The sequence below is a fragment of the Gracilinanus agilis genome, chromosome 3 (genome assembly GCF_016433145.1).
Source record: "Gracilinanus agilis isolate LMUSP501 chromosome 3, AgileGrace, whole genome shotgun sequence".
Classification (NCBI taxonomy): Eukaryota; Metazoa; Chordata; class Mammalia; order Didelphimorphia; family Didelphidae; genus Gracilinanus; species Gracilinanus agilis.
The window spans coordinates 54,444,243-54,453,015 of NC_058132.1; positions in this window are offsets into that span (position 1 = coordinate 54,444,243).

Here is an 8,773-nt window from a genome sequence, read left to right on the forward strand (position 1 = left end):
TTCGGATCCAGTGTCTGACATAAACAGGCTAACTGTGAGAAAATGTCTTAACCTGTCATGGATATAGACAGGGACTGACTTGCCTTTCAAATTCCTGGAAGTGACCTGACCCAGGAGTGCCCTGCACTAGCGAAATCACAGGTCCAGTCTTCATCCCCTACACGGTAAGTGGTTGGGATCTATGAAATTATTATTATTATTATTATTATTATTATCTGTCAATTTAGTATCATATTACATGTGTTACTTATAATATTAATGTGTGGCACATTATGCAATGAATCATATGTGTTATATAATTATATTACATCAGAATTATATAATATATAATACATTGTATATTATATATAATTATATATTATACATTATATTATATATACATTAATAGTATGTTATATAATGTGTATATTATATTATATATTACATATGACATTATATTATAAATAAATTATTATTATTCATATCTATAATATTTTATGCCTTATAATAAAATAATAATAATTGCTTAAAATTTTTAATGTCATTTGCCATGTTTTAGCTTTTTTTAATTAATTCCTCCAATGGACCAGTAGGGAGCACCATAGTGTAAAGTTCTAGCCCTGGAGTCAGGAAGACTCCGCTTCCTAAGTTCAAATCTGGTCTCAGACACTTACAAATTGTGTCTGAATCTGAACAACGCATTTAACCCTCAGCAACCCACTTGACCTTGGCCTCAGTTTCTTCATCTGTAAAATGAGCTGGGGAAGGAAAGGGGCAAGCCGCTCCAGGATCTCTGCCAAGAGAACCCCAAACAGAGCCACAAAGAATCAGACACATCTGTGAAAACTTGGCTATTCTCATCAATGAAATGATCTGAGACAATCCTAAAGGATGGATGACAGGGAATGTGCTCCACCGTCTTTCACATCGGTGTATGTATTGGGGGGTTTGGGGTATGTATGAGCTTGCTCTTACAACAATGACCCATATGGAAGTGGATAAAAAAATGTTTTTTAATTTTTTAAGAGTCAAACACAACTGAAAAAAACAAACTGAGAATCCCTTCAATGAATATTGATTTAGACCACATTATATGGAGGGAGAGCCCCATTCTCGGGGCTGGGGATACAGAGGTAAATAATGAGACATCAGGTGATAGAATTTCAAGGAGGGAAAGGACCTTGGAAATTGTTGAATACCATCTCCTCAGTTTGACGTTGTCTCTGCCTTTGAGAAGTTCATCCTCCAGTCGTCCTGACCTCTTTCTTGCCACCCAACTTTGAAGCCTCTGGAAGAGAGAGCGAGGCTAACAATTTTGCCACTCTGCCTTGCTTACACACAATTCACTCAAGAGTCGAGACGTCACCCCCTGATGCCGCTGGTCCTCTTCAAAATGAAGGATGAGCAAGAAGAGTCCAGGAGGGGATACTTATAAAATCACAGACTTCCCAGCTCGTGGATTGAAATCCAAAAGGGACCTTAGAGGACATCTAGACTAGAAGTTCATTGAGGGGAAGACAGGGACTATCTTTCTTTTTATTGCTTATATCCTCAGTACTTGGCACACAGTAGGTGCGTAATAAATGTTTATTGGGTATTATAACTAATTCAATTCCTTTCATTTTACAGATGAAGGAACTGAGATTCATATAAGAGAAGAGATGCCCAAGGTCACACAGGTAGTAAGGAAGCATCAGGATTTGAACCCAAGTCCTCTGAATCCAAATGTTGATGCCATAATTGAAAGGGACCCCAAAGGTCAACAGATGCTACATCCAACCTGTACTTAAGCAAGCATCCTCTCTGCAGGATCCCTGACCAACAGCCCTCCCAATGTGGTCCATAAAAGGGAACTCTGCTCAAATGAAAAGAATAGAACTTCTAGCTAAAATGGTGGTTAGAGCCATTCTCTTCCTTCCTGGGGTTGATGAGACAAATCACTCACGACATCCAGACCATCCTATTCCTGGCATTTGCCTAATACTTCTCTGAATTCTGAGTCAGGCTCATCCTCTCAAGGATCAGGGAAGGAGGGACCTGAGAGTTAAGTACAATAAGAGCTGAGCAGCCCCGTCTATCAGTGCCATCCCCCTTGGGGTACACAATGGAGAGCATCTCTTGGGGTCAGCTGAGCCAGTGACTCTTGGGGAGCTCTAATGGCAGGAGGTTCTTCTGTTGGGGAGGTCCAGCAGAATGTTTGTGGTCAGAGCCTGCAATGTGATTGGCAGACTGGGGAGATTTGGACACTTACGGGATTTGGACGTTGATGTGCTAACAGCTGGGCAGCTGTAGTTACATGATGCAAGCTATTAGCCTACCGTTCTATTTTGTACAAGAGAACAGCTGCTCTTACCCAGGGACCCATGAGAGTGGAGATGTCGTTTAGCACTAGTAGACCCAGAAATGCTCTGCCACTCTCTGTTCCAAAACATCGTGCTGGTCTCTTGCCCTCCAGAGAACAGCTGAGGAGTTGGTCCATGGATAATTAACGATGATGATGATGATGATAACAATAACAATAATAGCTGGCACTTACATAGGGCTTTAAGGACTGCAAAGTCATTTAATATTTAGCTAGGTAAGAAGCAGCTAGGTGACTTAGAGGATAGAGAGCCAAGTCTGAAGACAGAATTCTGGTCCTGAGTTCAAATCTGACCTCTGTGACCCTGGACAGGTCATTCAACCCTGTTTGCCTCAGTTTCCTCATCTGTAAAATGAGCTGAAGAAGGAAAAGGCAAACCACTCCAGCATCTTTGCCAAGAAAACAAATGGAGTGGTGATGAAGCTATTTGCCTCAGTTTCCTCATTTGTAAAATGAGTTGGAGAAGGAAATGGCAAACCACTCCAACATCTTTGCCAATAAAATTGCAAATGGCTGCTGGTGGAGTTGTGAATTGATCCAACCATTCTGGAAGACAATTTGGAACTATGCCCAAAGGGAGTTAAAAGTCTGCCTTCCCGTTGATCCAGCCATACCACTGCTGGATTTGTACCCCAAATGGGATAATAAGGGAAAAGACTTGTACAAAAATATTTATAGCCATGTTCTTTGTGGTGGCAAAAAAATGGAAAATGAAGGGATACCCTTCAATTGGGGAATGGCTGAACAAATTGTGGTATATGCTGGTGATGGAATACTATTGTGCTCAAAGGAATAATGAACTGGAGAAATTCCATGTGAACTGGAAAGACCTCCAGAAATTGATGCAGAGTGAAAGGACCAGATCCAGAAGAACATTGTACACAAAGATCGATATCCTGTGACATGATTGAATGTAATGGACTTCTCTACTAGTAGCAATGCAAGGATCCAGGACAATTCTGAGGGACTTATGAGAAAAAAGCTACCCACATCCAGAGAAAGAACTGTGGGAGTAGAAACACAGAAGAAAAACAACTGCTTGATCACATGGGTCAATGGGGATATGATGGGGGATGTAGACTCTAAGCAATCACTCTAATGCAAATATAAGCAATATGGAAATAGGTCTTGATTAATGATAATTGTAAAACCCAGTGAAATTGCTCATTGGCTATGGGAGGAGGGTGGCAAGAGGAGAGGGAAAGAACATGAATCATGTAACCATGGAAAAATATTCTTAATTAATTAATTGAACTAAAAATAATGCAAATGGGGTTGTGAAGTCCATTTCCCTCAGTTTCCTCATCTGTAAAATGAGTTGGAGAAGGAAATGACAAACCAATCCAATATCTTTGTCAAGAAAACCCCAACTGGGGTCACGAAGACCAGATAACAACAAAAATAATAAAACAAAAGATATCAATAAAATGTTTAAGTCCTCCCGCCACCCCCACCAAAAATGAAGTACCTTCTTGTATTCTTGAAATTGTGACAGCTCTAGGCATTTCATCCTGTTGCTGCCATGATTGAAAGGAACCTCAAAGGTCAGCAGATGCTGTATCCAACCTGTACTTGCGCAGACTTCCCCTCTATGGTATCCCTGACCAACAGCCCTCCAGCCATTAGGACTTATTAACTGCTTGGTATTGGTAGATTGACTGATTGGTTGCTATGTCACGGTGGTACACAGGTGATCCTGGGCTCTGCAAGGATCTACCACACGAATGCAAGCTCCAGCAGAACTACCTGGATGGGAAGCCTTCAAGGATGGCCCCCTCAAAAGATGGATGTCGATTGTCTGAGAACCAGCCTCGCTAGGTGCAAAGAGATTCATCATCCCCCCCACCCCCCACCGGTAATGGAATTTTCCAGCCAAAACAACTTCCATCTCTAACTAAGGCAGAGAGAAGTTGCTGCCTGGTCTTTCTGACTTCAGCCCATCCTTTACATTTACTTATTTCAAGGATCAGTGATTTTATTGAGAAGGATCCTCACCCCATCACCCACCCACCACCCAGTGAAGACACTAGCCCTTCCATGATTCCACTGAAGAAGCCCGACATGTCTTGCAGCTGAAACAAAGAATCCCAAGCTTCTGGTCATCTCTCTAATGATCCTTTCTACCCTCTGCTCCGTCAGCTCCTTTCCAAAGCCATCCCTGCTTGGCCAGACCTGTCTGTCACTATGAAGAGACCAGGGTCACCCCTCATGTGACATCAGCAAAACACTTGACCCAATACTGATACACTGATTTCACCCAGTCTGGCCAGAATCGTACCCTTGCTCAAATATCTGCACTGGCTCCCCACTGCCACCAACTCCTTAACCTGACATTGAAGGCCATCCACTGTCACCAGTCCTCCTCTCCAGACTTGGTTCACATTATTCCCTTTTCCTGTGTGGTCTTACAACCAAGACCAGCTATCAGACCAGACCTCCACTGGAAGGCTCCAGGCTCCTGAATCCACACCCTTGGACCTCCATTCTTGGACTCCCCAGCAATGCCTGTTGAATTTTTCTTGCTTCAAAGTCCAGCTCAGGTATGAGCTTCTCCAAGAAACCTTCTTCCCTACACTGAGGAGGAAAGGAACCCCTCCAGGGTTCTCGAGGCTTCCCTGGGAATGAGCTGAACCCTGAAGATCAAAAATTGACTTCCTTAGGGGTAGTATAGTGTAGTGTAAGGACATAGCACAGCCTTTAGAGTCAAAAGAATGCTAATTCTGTACTTTATTACTGATCCCTCTTCCTACCCCTTTTCCAGATGGGGAAACTGAGGCTCAGAAGAGGCAAGGTTATTTGCATGAGGTTGCTCTGAAAACAGATGACAGAACTCGGACCCCAGTCACTCTCCCTGCCCCTTCCTCTAATCCAGCTGTCACATGACCCTGCCAAATAAATCTCAGGGCCACAGGACTGTAGATCTGTTATGGGTTAGATGTTATCTAGCCAAATCTTCACTTTGTAGAAGAGGAAATTGAGTCACTTAATGCTATTTGCCTCAGTTTCCCCATCTGTAAAATGAACTAGAGAAGGAAATGGCCAACTGTTCCAATATCTCTGCCAAGAAAACTCCAAAGCGGATCATGGAAAGTCAGACACTCACTAACTGTGTGAACCTGGGCAATTCACTTAACCCTATTGTTCTCAGTTTCCTCATGTGTAAAAGGAGATGGGAAAGGAAGTGACAAGTCACTCCAAGATCTCTGTCAAGAAAACCCCAGGCAACTAGGTGGCTCAGTGGATTGAGAGCCAGACCTAGAGACGGGAGGTCCTGGGTTCAAATTTGGCCTCAGACACTTCCTAGCTGTGTGACCCTGGGCAAGTCATTTAACCCCCTTTGCCTAGCCCTTACCACTCTTCTGCCTTGCAGCCAATACACAGTATTGACTCCAAGACGGAAGGTAAGGGTTTAAAAAAAAAGAAAGAAAACCCCAAATGGGGTCACAAAGTCAGATGCAACCAAAAAACAACTCAACAACAGCAACAAAAAATGCAGCTTGAAAGTAGGAAAGTAATTTCCTTAAGATCAATATGCAATCAATAGCAGAGTCAGAATTCTAACCCTGGTCTTGGAATGTGCTATACTACATAATCCAACCTTTTTTTAAAAACCCTTACATTCTGTCTTAGAAGTAATACTAAGCATCAATTCCAAGGAAGAAAAGTAGCAAGAGTTAGGCAATTAGGGTTAAGAGACTTGCCCAGAGTCACACAGCTAAGAATTATCTGAGACCATATTTGAACCCAAGACCTCCTGTCTCCAAGCTTGGTGCTATCCACTGAGCCACCCAGCTACCCCTCCATTCTTCTTCCAGTAGAATTCTTTTTTTTTTAACCCTTGTACTTCGGTGTATTGTCTCATAGGTGGAAGATTGGTAAGGGTGGGCAATGGGGGTCAAGTGACTTGCCCAGGGTCACACAGGGGACTTCCAGTAGAATTCTGATGATCATTCCACCACTGTTATTCAATGACATTCAATAGATCCCTATTGCCTACAGAATAAAGTCTGGCAGTTAAAGGTTTCAACATCCTGGCTCCAATTCTCTAACTCCATTTCCTGCTACTTTCCCTTCTGAGACTGATCCAAGTCTCTGAGTATCTTCAAGCTCTGTTAATGGCCACATTCCTCCCCCAGAGATGGCTCCCGTTTTCATGCAACTTCAAGGCAGATCTTTTGGCTCCCTTCATCAGGCAGGCTTTCCTTCTTTCTCCTAACCAATCACTCTGACCTTGGCAGCTTCTAAAATGCTAGCTTCAAAAGTTCAAGAACCTTCCGTTTTGTCACAACTCTCTCCATGTCTTAGTTAATCATTTTGTGAACAGCTGAGCCCAGAAACAGAGACTATATCCACTGGCAGCTAATCCTCTGGTTGTGCTTCTAGAATGATAGAAAAAAAAAATCATGCAAGATCCTGGGAATATGGGTAAAATACTGAATCCTGGCCTCTATAGTCATGTAGGATATTAGAGGAAGAAAGAGAAAACTGCAGAGGTGGGGGGAGATGAGGCAAAGCAAGTTTTATGGTTTGACTCTCCTTCCTATAGTCCATACTATGACTTGGTATTGTATCACACAAAGGATCATAGGGGATTTGGGATCTGTACACTTTAACCCAGAGATCTCCCTCCTATGCATATACCTCAAAGAGATTAAATATGAGGGAGAAAAGGCTTTGTATACACCAAAATATACTTATAGAAGCACTTTTTTGTTTAATCAAAGAGCTAGCTATAAAGGTGATCCCTATCACCCAAGAAAAGGTTAAACATGAGTGAAATGGATACGGAGAAGCTTCTGAAGATTTGTATAAACTGATGTAAGTGAAGTAAACAGAACCTGGAAGCAATTAACACACAATGGTTTATTGAGTTGTCTCAGTTCTGTCTGATGATTCATGGTCCATCTGGGGTTTTCTTGGCCAAGATACTGGAGTGGTCTGCTATTTCCTTTTCCAGCTCATTTTACAGAAAGGGAATTTTTTTATTCCTTTGGTCTATTTTAAGTTAATCAATCAGGAACTTGAAGTACACTTCTGCATTGGAGATTGATTCTGCGCTGGTAAGACTCTTGCTGAAGAGACTACTGTGACTCCTGGTTGGAGATTGGGACCTGAGCAAGCCTTTGTTGGAGTTGAGCTGGATTTCTTTGGTTCAGCAACTATAGGGTATTTAGCTAGGCAATATTTTCTACCTCCTTCCTACATTTCCCTCTTTACTATCTGTACTTTACTGTAAAAAAAGCTACTAAAAGTACTAGCATAATTTTTTATTTTTATAAATGGCGACCACAAAAATTCTTTTTTTTTTACTCATAAATTTAGTCAAACCATTTTTAATCCTTACAAAACTAAGGCAAACAAGGTTGAGTGGTTTGTCCAGGGTCACACAGCTAGTAAGTATCTGAGGCTAGATTTAAAATCAGGTCTTCCTGACTCTAGGTCTAGCATTCTGTGCACTATGGCACCACTGTTACCCTCATTTCATGACTACAATAACAAAAATGGAAAGAGCAGTAACCACAAAGCAATCAAAAATTAATGTCAGGAAAATTACAAAAACAAGCTTGGTCCCAAAGAAGAGATATGAGAAGACACCCTGCTCACTTCTTTGCAGAAGCAGGGGTGGAGAACAGGTAGAACTTTGGATATATTTTCAGATTTTTTTTCAATGTATTCATTTGCTTTGCTGGGATTTTTTTCCCTCTCTCTACTTTTTCCTTTTTTAACTGTAAAAACAAAAGATATCAATAAAATATTTTTTCGATGTAAAGAAAAAGAACAAAAACAGTGTAAAAGCTATGCCATTATAATTACCAAGACTATTTCCCTAAAAGAGATACAATAATGCATCTTTCTCTCTTCTTTGCAAAAGTGGGGGACTATAGATATAGAATACTGTATGTACTATCAAACTCAATTGATTGTTGGTTAGTTTTGCAGAAATGATTCCTTAATACTGTATGTACTATCAAACTCAATTGATTGTTGGTTAGTTTTGCAGAAATGATTCCTTTCTTTCCTTCCTCCCTCTCTTCCTTCCTTCCTTCCTCTCTCTCTCTCTCTCTCTCTCTCTCTCTCTCTCTCTCTCTCTCAGATTCATCCATTAACAACTATTGAGAGGATCCAGGCCATCACTTGAGCCTCTTTACTTTATCTACCCAGTCACACCTCAGTGAGGATGAGTGATCAAGCCTCAGTGTGTTGGGGATGATTAAAATGTCCCAAGCTGCTTTTATAGCCATCCTTTTGTAAGGGGGCCATAAACAGAAATCATTTAATTTTTTATCTAATCTTGTTTTATTTTCAATTTAGAAGCATTTTTCTCCCCCCACCCACCTAACATAAAAGGAAAAAAGAGAGAAGAGAAGAGAAGAGAAGAGAAGAGAAGAGAAGAGAAGAGAAGAGAAGAGAAGAGAAGAGGAGAGGAGAGGA